The following is an 11,136-nucleotide window of genomic DNA, read 5'->3' on the forward strand; positions in this document are numbered from 1 at the left end:
TTGTAGGGACTTAGGGATAGGGTGGGTGCAGGGGAAGGGACACAGGTTTTCAAAGACTGTGTCCCTTAACTGTGAGACCCACTTGTATTTCATTAAAGAAATGCCACTCTTACCCTCCCTCCCCACGTGTACACACACAAACTCTTAATTTCTGTCTCTCTCTCTCACACACACACACACACACACACACACACTCACACTATACTGCTCCGTCTCCACTCCCGACCTTAATTCTAGTGAGGATGCTGAAGGCACATCACATCAGACTCCTGGTACCTCTTCTCTGGGCTTGACAGATACAATTCTGACAGCCTAGGAACGGGCCAGTTTCCTGCAGCCCAGCTTTCTTTCCTGCCATTCTCTCTCTGCCGCCATTCAGTATTTCTTCACAGAAGCAGCTCTTTTGTTTCTGAGATCTAGGGTTTTCCCCAATCCCCCAGCTTTGCCCAGCCCCAGCCTCAGAATAGCTGGACCCAGCGACCGCGACCGGGATGAAACCACAGTGAAGGAATGGGGGTGGAGGTAGAGATGGCTTCTGCCTTCTCTGCCAGGCTGGGTGCACTCGACTTCATTAGCATGAGAATAGGAAGACTTTCCCCGCATCCTTCCTGAGGGATGGAGAGGAAAGGAGAGCAGAGACTCTAGGTCTGTCCTCCCCTATCAATAAAGATGCTGCGACTGGGAAAATGACCACTGTCACATTCCTCCTATCCTCCGAGAATCCTAGGACCCACAATATTGACGAAGGCTTTCATGGAGCCGGCTGGTGGATCTCCACTCCAGATTTTCCAGCTGTCCCTGTCCCCCCCACCGCTCAGAGAGCAGGATGCTGAGATGGCTCGGTGATGCAGAAGGTATGTGCTTTTTCAGTTCTGGTGCTGATGCTGTGTGTGTGGTGAGGTCTCTGTGGCGCAATGGACGAGCGCGCTGGACTTCTAATCCAGAGGTTCCGGGTTCGAGTCCCGGCAGAGATGGTCACCTGGCAGGTGCCTCTTTTGTTTCGAATGCTGTCCTGTTAGGTTGACAATTATATTTATTCCTCCCTGGAGGCTTTGGGGGAGAGAAAGGAAAGCCTTTTCCTTGGGAATTCCAGATCTCCTTCCCTTTTCCATTCCCTCCCTCTTCATTCTTTCTGTTTCTCCCTGACTGATTTTCCTTGTCTAGAGGAGGCTCAGATGTCCGCTGCATCTCTGCCCAGTCCGACCCACACAGCCTTGTTTGAATCCTTTGCTTCATAATGAGATAATTGATACATTGCGACCAAGACGCCAGCTCACGGGTTCTGGAATCACTATGGTTCTCATCCGTTTTCCCTCTGGGAACACAAAAAGGCAGACTGACTCTTATGCAAAGGAGGAAAATGTCCAGCTGTCCTCTAAGGTAATACCCTCCTTGACCAAGCTCTTCTTTTGGGGCCAGGAGATAGTTGGGGTCATGCAGAGAATAATTCCTTGCACTTTGTCAACTATTCTTTGTATTCCTGGGGCTTCGGGGGGACTATCGCTGGTAACTCACTTCCTCTTACATTTCAGAGGTGAAATGTAATCATTACTCTTTGTCTCAGCAGAATAAACCTCACAGCAACACACTAATTACCAGTGGTAAGTTGGATGAGCTTGTCCCCAGGAAGGTAAAGTTCTTATGCTCAAATGCTTTCACTGCGAAGTTTGCTGTACCCTTTCTGTTTGCAGGACAAGCTTTGAGGGTTGTGTTGTGAATTTCTTTCTTTTTTTTCCCCCAACAAGCTGATGATCACCTCATCTCTCATCCTGCATTCACTTCTGTTCCCTGTCTCATCCAATGGGCCACATTCAGCCAGATTGGGAGCCTGGTCACATCAGGATGTCGCTCATGTTTCTATTTTGGGCTGGCCTGGCTCTCTCCCTTGCACATTGCTGCCTCTAGCCTATTAGCTGGAAGGGACGGCCCGTGCCAATGACTGACCTCCACCTCAGGTGAACCCAGGAAACCCTGACAGGACCGCTTCCTCTGCCTGGCGGAGAGTCAGCATCCCCCCCACGTGGGACTCTGGATGGAGGGCCAGAGAACACAGCCATGGATTTACTCTGAGGAAGTTGAGGTTGGGAGAGGCAGAGGATCCCAATAACCAGTTTAACCAAACCATGCTAAGAGTGGGGAGAAAGATGAGAACTCTGGAGGGGGTTGGTGCTTTTTCCTTTGACATGTGTGTATTTGCAGTAAGTTGAAACTCCCAAAATTCTTTGGAAGTGGTAGTCTTTTAAGGGGACTTAAAATTCTTGTCCTAAGAGCCAACATAACTCAACCTTTCTGCATTACCTTAGAGGAATGCCAACTCAGCTATGAATTATCACCCAACATCCCTCTAGATATGCCCTTTGGATCCTTTTGATTATTGTTAACTTATTTTATTCTTGATATATTTTGTTAAGGAAAGGAAGGTATATTTTCCACAATAATCCAAGCATTGTATGTTTTTCTCCCCTGCATCCAGTACTGGAGAATGGACCCAGGGGTGTTCTGACACTGAACTACATCCCCTGACCTTTTTAATTATATTTTGAGAAGAGGTCTTGCTAAGTTGCACAGGCTGGTCTTGAACTTGCAATCTTCCTTCCTCAGCTTCCAGAATAGCTGGGATTACAAGCGGGTACCACTCTGCCTGGCTTCATATAGGTCTTTTGAGATGCCCCCGTCTCATGCTATTGTACTGGGCCTGCTTAACAGTAAGATGTCTGAGAGAAAGGAGGTGGTTGTCACGTGCATGGTTAAAAGTCATGGCAGGGGTGCAAGTTCATTATGGCTCACTCTAGTATTTGCTCAAGCCTGGAAGCTTTTGGGGAATAATAATCAGACTTCATAGAATTGTGGGGTCGGGGGCAGGAGGGGGAACAGGAAGAGGGTATGTGCCCTGGTAGACACTGAGTTGAGATTTGTTCACCTTTGATCATCACGTGATATAGCCAGCTCCTTATGTGAAGTTCTATGCCAGTGACAATTAAAACTCAACCCTGATTTTAGCCTGTAATTTCTGTTTCCTAACTCGGAATCAGTGGACTTTGGTATAAGTTGCATCTTTGCCAATTTGCTCAATCTCTGAACTTTAATTTACTTATTTGTAGAAATGAGGTTTTTATTCTCTTTCCTACACATGTAAAAGTGGATGAGAAAGCCCATTGTACAGTTCTGTACATAAATGTGGACTCTATTAATTTTCTGGTTGCCTTCATCTTGCTCTTCAGCATGTAGGAAAGGTATCTGGCCACACAGTAGGGGAGGTGAGAGGGTCTGAATGGTTAACTCCTACCTGGAGCATCCGGGGTGACTTTGTCCCATTAGCTAGGGCTGGTGCTGGCACAGAACAGGCCGAGAGAGAAGGTGGAGTGGATATTTCTAGTCACTGTGGTCCTCCAGAGCATGGCTGGTCCCTTTGCACCTCAGGGAACTCATCTCCGCTGGGCAGGTAGAAGAGTCTGCAGGCCAACCCACTGAGTGAAATGAGAAGCTTCCATAGTCTTAGACATCAGCCAGATCTGGTTGTCTACAACTGTCTCTGAGGGGTGATGCTTTGGGGACTTGAAGAGGATATCGTCAGGACTGCAGAGAAGCTTTTCCGCATGGGTAAAATTCTTCTGTAAGTGATAGCAATTTTCTTCTTAACATAGGAGGGGTAACTCGTAATTTATGAATATCATAATTATTATATTTTTAAAATACTCAGAATACAAAATAGAAAGAGTTATTTTTTTTTAAAGTCACTTTACTGTAAGACTCAAATGCTTCAGAGGTGCTGGAGCTGATCATTAATTGCAAAGTATGTGGGCAGATATGTCTTATTTATTATTGTATTCTTAGTGTCTGAAATATGGTAGGCATTTGATGGATATATTTGAAAGAATTAACTCTGACTTAGATTGGCTATAAATTATGTAGATAGGAAAAAAGAAAGAAATTTCTCTTAGCTCCTAGGCAGCAGGAACACAGGCAATAGCTTCATGCATTAATTCATTCACTTAAGAAATATTCATCAAATGTTCACTTTGTGTCACTTTCTGTTGTTCCAGACACTGGCATCCAAAATAGCAACCCCCATCACCCCCAGGAGTGCATGTTCTTATGACTGAGACATGAAAGGTTAAAGTGTGTGTGTGTGTGTGTGTGTGTGTGTGTGTGTGTGTTTTACTTAGGATTGAACTCAGGGGCACTTTACAAATGATCTACATCCCCAGTCCTTTTTATTTTTATGTTTTACATTTTGAGGCAGGATCTCGTTAAATTTCCCAGGCTGACCTTGAACTTTTGATCTGAGTTGCTGGGATTACAGGTGTGCCCTACCATGCCTGGTTAGATGGGTAAAATATCAAAATAGAATTTTAGGTGAACTTAGGTACTGTGGGGGACTTTTATGAATGATGGGGATAGAGAGTGACTTGAGTGGTCCTTCCGGAGGCCCTCTTGCGGGGAATGAAGACCTGAAAGATGAGGGCTTGGATGAAATCCAAAGACTGGTATTTCATGCAAATCAACAAAGAGTGTGGACATCCTGAGGTTTGGACCAATTTGAAAGGAAGCCCAAAGATCAGTGTGGTGAGTAGAGAGGAGATGGAGAGAATTTTAGGGTCAGAGTTTAAGACTGGGCATGCCATGGAGAGCAGTGTTAATCCTGTCACATCCAACTCTGATTAGGTCCAGTATTTTCTCAAGTCTCCTCTATTCGCCTATAATTAAATCCAGAGCTAACATAACCTTCCTACTCAAATTAATTACAGCAAACCAATATGATAGAGTAATTGTAACATATGAGAGAAATAAAAGGAAATAAACTGATAATAAACAGTATGCATTTTAGTATATGAATGCTGCGTTCGCATTCTTCTTTCTTCATAAAGAATGGTCTTGAATACAGGAGCTTCATAGGCAAACCAAGGCAGGCATTGCTGACTTAAATATCATGAAAGAGGGCTGGGGATGTAGCTCAGTGGTACAGCGCTTGCCTGATGTGTGAAACCCTGTGTTCAATTCCCAATACTGTGATGAACAAACAGACAAACAAACAAATGCCATATATTTTAAAAATAAAAGGGACATCATCCATCAGCAGTGTCATTTCCAAATCTGGTGAAGACTTTTCATTAATTTTTTTTTTTTTTTAAATCAAAGCCAAGTAAATCTTCTTGCAAAATACACAGTATACAGTACTTTGCATTTCTGGAAGATTAAGGAAGTTCTAAAACCATGCAAAAAAACCTCTCTTGTCTTTACACATGTAAAAATGAGTTAGACTCAAGACTCAGATACCAGCAAATAGGTTTTTGGTGGATGATTCCAACAAAGTGCATAACACAGGCAATTCTTTGCACGACATGCTCCTGCATGTCACAGGACACAAAAATCCCAGATACCCTTCCTCTCTATAGTTTTAATGGGGGTCTCCAGTTATTTGGACAGCAAAAACTACCAAATTTTCAGACCACTCCAGAGGGGCTATTGCTGCCCCATCAGCAACCATGGATGTGAGGCTCGTAGCTCAGGCTTTCCTGCATGTTGGTGAGGACTGCTGGTGGGTTTAGAGGAAGGCTGACAGGTTAAAAGGCTGTTGGCAGAGAACAGACTGGGTTGGAGCTGCAGGCAGGTTTGCACTTCTGCTAGGCCCAGAGCCTTGCAGAAGCAGCAGGGGGTGGCACTGTGGTTTCCAAGGGCTGGTTCTGCTGTCACCAGAGATGGGGAGTTTTATAATAGTGTCCACCTACAAAAGTGATTTATTAACTCTGGAGAGCAGACCTGGCACACATCACTTACATTTTGTCTGGGAACTGGTTATTTTTACTTATTGTCATTACCATACTTGTCACCTACCAGTGAACATGTTCATTTTGCTTGTATTTAAATTCCATAGCAAATAGAGCATACTCCCTAAAACAGTATTGCAGTGTTTATGTCTGTAGTAGCTCCCATAAATTATCATGGAACAGAGTGTCTTTAAACCTCCCTATGTCCTCCGCAGAGTTTGGATGGATCTTTTTATTTTCCCCCCTGTGATAGAAATACTGTTCTGCAGTGTTTCTTTTGAGAGAATAAATAGTGAGACATGGAATATTATGATAAGGGAAGCTGAAAACCATCAGCACAGTAGAAGAAGCAATTTCATAGGAATGACACAGACCTGGGTCCAAATCTGGGGTCTTGCTGTTGACTTGTGTGACTTGGGGCACACATTAGGTCTCTTTGAGCCTTGATTTCCTCACCTAGAAAATGATCCACATCTTACCTAGAATTAAACAAGGGAAGATATAACAGTGTCTGGATTACACAGTTAGATACCCAGTAAGAGCTAATGCAAATGCTGGCCTCCTTAGTTTATGGATGGTTCTTTCAATCCATCTTCTCCAAATTGCATGTATCGAGCTAGTTTCTTTGTGTGAGCTTTGAGAGACTTAGCCTTGAACCGCATGTTTCCATTTCTTGAAAATGGTTGGGCTGAATGGAGGCCTGGTGGATGTAAACAAATGCATAATGTACTTTAGATAATGGTTAACTCAAAAAGCACTTCTACTGTGATCATGTTGGGAGCTCTGGATTTCTCTCTGGGGCCCTGAGTAGAGAAACCCTAAAGCAATCCTTAGTCTAGCTCTGGAAGCAAGGTTTCCTAGGCTCTGTGGAAAGGGTCACAAGACACCTTCTGTGTGTGCAGCAACACAGGGGTTTTTAGCTAGGTATGCTGACATGCATGCCTATCTGGAGAAGGCAGGTAGACAGGCTCAAAACAAAACCCTGGGGAGCTTGGAGGAGATTGGAGATCAGGACTTGGCTGCTGCAATCCTGGCCAGGTCCTTTCCATGGATTTGGCTCATGACTCTCCAGGAGACTATCTTCTGGGAATCACTAACAACCCTCCCCACCCCCGCCCCAATAATCTTGTCTTTTTTTTTTTCTTTTGCTGTATCAATAGACTACTTTTCAGGAAGGAAAATGTACCATCCAAAATAGCAGACCATTTAGAACCAGTTGTATTTATTTTGAGAGAACACGGAACATTTTCCTTTTCTAATTATGGCCAAACTTCTGACAGTGCTTTCCTCTCCTTTCTTTCTTTCAATGTGTTCCTGATGGCAGAAGAGAGTGATTGCTTGCTCCCAGGTTTCAGGACATGGTCTAAAGTGGTCTGTGTCAAGCACATTTCTCTGAACTCTTACACTTGATGTTACATTCTAGTACACATTTTGGGTTCTCATTCATTGTATCTGCACTTTTGAGGTATAAAAATTATTAGCTGGCCTCAAATCTTAGAGGACTAAGATATAGACTCCTGGCATACCCTGGTTATTAAGGCACAGAACTATGTTAATATTAAAAGTGAGTTTGTGACATCTGAGCATCTGTTCTGAGATGAAAAGGCAGGTTAAGTAGATGGAAACCCATAAGGTCAAATGAATAAACATTAATTCATTTAAGAATGAATAAACATTAACCCATTTACTCATTTTACAAAGATTAATTTAATACCTACTGTGTGCTAAACATTGAACTAGGTACAATGATGAGCAAAAAAGAGAAAGATTATCACACAAATATATGCAAAATCTTAAGTTTGAATGGAAGAGAGCTCTATGGAGCAGGAAAGGTCTATGGCTAGAGGAATGGGCTGTTTCAAGGAGGTCAAACCAACCTTCCTCCTGGATGTGTCTCTTGACTTGCAACTAAATGGTGAGTCGGTAAAAACTAGGCAAAGAATGCAGAAAAGAGCTTTATAGGCAGAGCTAGTGCATATACCGAGGTGTTGTGGGAAGGGAAATGCCAGGTATGAAAAACTGAAAAGCAAGTTTTGTTTGAGTACAAAGAGGGCGAAGGGTGGCCCGAAGTCAAGTCGGATGGAGGATCAGGAGGATGGCCCCACAGGGCCTTGTAGTTCCTGTAAGGGGTTTTGTCCTTATCCCCCGAACAATGGGAGATCACTGCAGGGATTTAAGCCAAGGGATAACACGATCAGATCTGTATTTTGGAAAAGTGACTCCAGCTGCTACTCAGAAGGGTGGAAGACTGCCAGGATAGATGCTGGAGCTGAACCAGAAGTTTATACCAAGAGTCATTGTGAGAACTGATGTTAGGTTGGGGTAAGGTAAAAATGGCGGCGGCGGTGGTAATGGCAAATAGAGAAGGAGATGATTTTAGAGACATTTGTGAGCTAAACCGTGCAAGATTTGCTGATGGATTAGAAATGGTAGATAGAGGGAGAAGTTAAGAAGGGTGGTTCTAGGATTGGGCTCAGCCATGGTATGCAATGGAAGACGGCCAGATTTGAGAAAGAAAAGGGTGAGTTCGGTTTTGAGCTTCTAAATGTGAGGGTGCTTTTGAGATATGCAAGAGGGGACGTCACATTTATATGCAGTTGAGAGCTGGGCCAGGGTCTGAACTAATTTGATTTTGGAATTCATCTGCATGTTGGAGGAATTTGTAGCCAAAATCTGAGAGCACCTAGGACAAAGTATTTGGAGGGGAAGAAGAAGGGCCTAAGAGTGAGTTAAGAGGAACTCCAATATTTAGTAGCAGGGTGGAGAGGAATTATACCAGAATATTATAATTTTTGAAGCCAAGGGAGGGAAGGGAGTGTCCAAAAGGGATTTGATTGAGCATCACATACTACTGAGAAGTCAAGAAAGATGATAACTAAAATATGTCCCTCAGAGTAAGTGACATGGATGAGAGTTGTTTTGGTTTCTGTGGAATATTGGTTGGAAGACCAATATCCCCAATATTGGAGGGAGTGGGAGGTAGGGAAACTCCGGCAATGCATACTGTCAACTCTTGGAAGTTTGGCTGAGAAAGGATGAGAGGAAAGTGATGAGCCGGAAAGGATGAAGAGTCTAACAAGACTCTTTCTTTGTTTGTTTTTCTTGCTTTAACTGATTTCAATTTCAAAAATATATAAAAGTACACAGAATAGTATTATAGATCCTGGTGTACCTGCCACTGAGTTTCAGCAATGACACACTTAGGGCCAAACACCTACCTACAGCTCCACCTATTTTTATTTCTTCGTGGGACAGACATGAATTTATCCATGAAATCGTTGGGAAGCAGAGTCCTGAATGTTCAAAAATCAGATGAAAACCCGTTGACGGCCCAGATTTCTAAGAAGGTGGGAGGGGCATAGGATTCAGATTTGGTGAAGGGATTCACTGTAGGGAACCAGAGGACCAGCTTCTCTGTTGCTCTTAGGGTGTAAGAAGGTAGATGGGCAGATGTAGACACTTGCATGTTCAATGCAAGAAAATTTCATCCGGCGGTGTTGGCAGGGGCACCTACCTTCCTCACCTACCTTTCTCATCAGGCCAAAGAGATATTAGAGATTGGAACTTGGAAAATTCCACTCTTGTTGTTGGCTTGAGGTAGGATAGAATGGAATTTAGAGCTGCCAGAGGCCCTGGAAGTGGAGCAGAAAGTCCCAGAAAGGAGGGAGGCGAGGGTGGAATTTGACCCAGTGGTGGTGGTTCTGGCAGCTCCTCTCATAGTAATTAGCTGTCAAGGTAGAGACCGGGACAAAGAGAGGGTGTTGGATATTTGAGTGCACAGACGTGTGGACTATTTCTTGTGGAGAGTGAAAAGAGACTACTATAGCTGAGAGATGCAGAGTATTTACTAGGTAGTGTTAAGGACTCATCTGGAGGGGTCAGCTTGGCTCTGGGAAGCAGATTCATCTCACATGCACAGACATGGACTCCTGTATGTCCAGCTTGTCAGTATTATTAGCCTTCATAACAGTGCTGTTGTTACTGTGTTCCCGAGTGGAGGAATATTTCCGTGTGCATATAAAAGTGCATGTTTTACACAGGGCATGATTTACACAATCTTCTGAGTGTGTGGTGAGAATATTTATGTCACAAAAGGGAGGTGGTTTTCATCCTTACAAGGTAGGTGTGTTGAGTCCATTGGCAATTGTTTCTCATTAATAGGTCCAGGGCGCCACCTGCTGGAATGCTTGCTCATATGTACCAGCCCAGACTTTCCCTTTGCAATGTCTGAATTCTGTATTCTTGGAAGTCAGTGTTTTTCACTTACTGCATTCTTCCCCTATGAATTGTGAGTTTCATCCTTTGCTTTCTATATTTGTAGGTCAAAGCAATGATATTAACATGTGCTCTTTTCTGACTTTATTTTGGTCATTCAGTCAAATACCATGTTTATCTTGTTGAAATGCATTTGTTGTCTATAAAGTTTATCCACAGTCTTATTATATGAAAGAAGAGAAATAAAGGGCCATTATATGAAATGGTATGAATAAGAACTAGGTCATCAGGTAAGGATATATTAAGTACAAATGATACGGAGAACAACCTTGCACAGAATCAGCAATGTTTTATTTAGCAGTCTCTCAAATTTGAATTTGGTTATCCACTTGATTCCTACTCCTAATTTTTCTCCTGTAGGGTTCCTTAATTACAATGTGTCTATATTTTTTTCAGTTTCCAAGCTGACCCTCAGTAAACTAATCTGCTATAAATGAGTTTTTAATTGTCTGTATTAACCTGAATGCAGTGCCATTAGAACTTTTTCTCAGGTCTTTAGGCCACACTACTAGCTCTCTCGATTTCTAGATGTTCACAAAGTCATTTCTTTCTTTCCAATTTCCTCAGGCTATAAGAACAGGGAGAGAGCATTCTAACTGCTTCCTCTATGGTAATTCAGTCAATGACTTGTGATTATGATCATCTTACATATATAAATGCAGTCACGATTCACACTGGATTTAGAGGCATACCAGTCCAAAGTCTACCAAATCATTGTACAAGAAAAACAGCATTAGTTCATTTACCCAACCAGTCTTTACAAAGTGCCTGCTGTGGGTCAGGAGCTTTGGGAAGCTCTGGGTACCCAGAGGGAACAAGATGAGCAGGACCCTGGTCCTTACAGGAGCTTTAAGACGCTCTGGGTACCCAGAGGGAACAAGATGAGCAGAACCCTGGTCCTTACTGGGCTTCTGCACAGTGTGGGAGACAGGTGTTGATGAAGTCATCCTGATATATTAGGGTGAACTCACTGTTAGAGGAAGTCCTGGGGGTCATCCTGGAGAAGTGACATTAAACCATGGAGGGAGGAGAGAACAATGAGATGCCAGGCTGGCTCTGAGACTGAAGCCTAATGTGAAGAGCTAGATAGGGT

At 43.4% G+C, this 11,136-nt stretch overlaps 1 long non-coding RNA gene and 1 other non-coding gene across 2 annotated transcripts in view; both read left to right on the plus strand.

Annotated features, from left to right (window-relative positions):
• The first annotated feature begins 900 nt into the window (after window positions 1-900).
• Window positions 901-974, plus strand: Trnar-ucu. The gene has a single exon. It is a non-coding gene; the product is annotated as a tRNA-Arg (tRNA).
• Window positions 975-1,068: 94 nt separating this feature from the next.
• LOC125618733 overlaps window positions 1,069-11,136 on the plus strand; it is a 23,123-nt gene continuing 13,055 nt past the window's right edge. Inside the window, exon 1 of the long non-coding RNA XR_007350143.1 lies at window positions 1,069-1,380. This is a non-coding gene — a long non-coding RNA (uncharacterized LOC125618733). The remainder of the gene's footprint in view (window positions 1,381-11,136) is intronic.

The sequence above is a fragment of the Marmota marmota genome, unplaced genomic scaffold, assembly GCF_001458135.2.
Source record: "Marmota marmota marmota unplaced genomic scaffold, marMar, whole genome shotgun sequence".
NCBI lineage: Eukaryota > Metazoa > Chordata > Mammalia > Rodentia > Sciuridae > Marmota > Marmota marmota.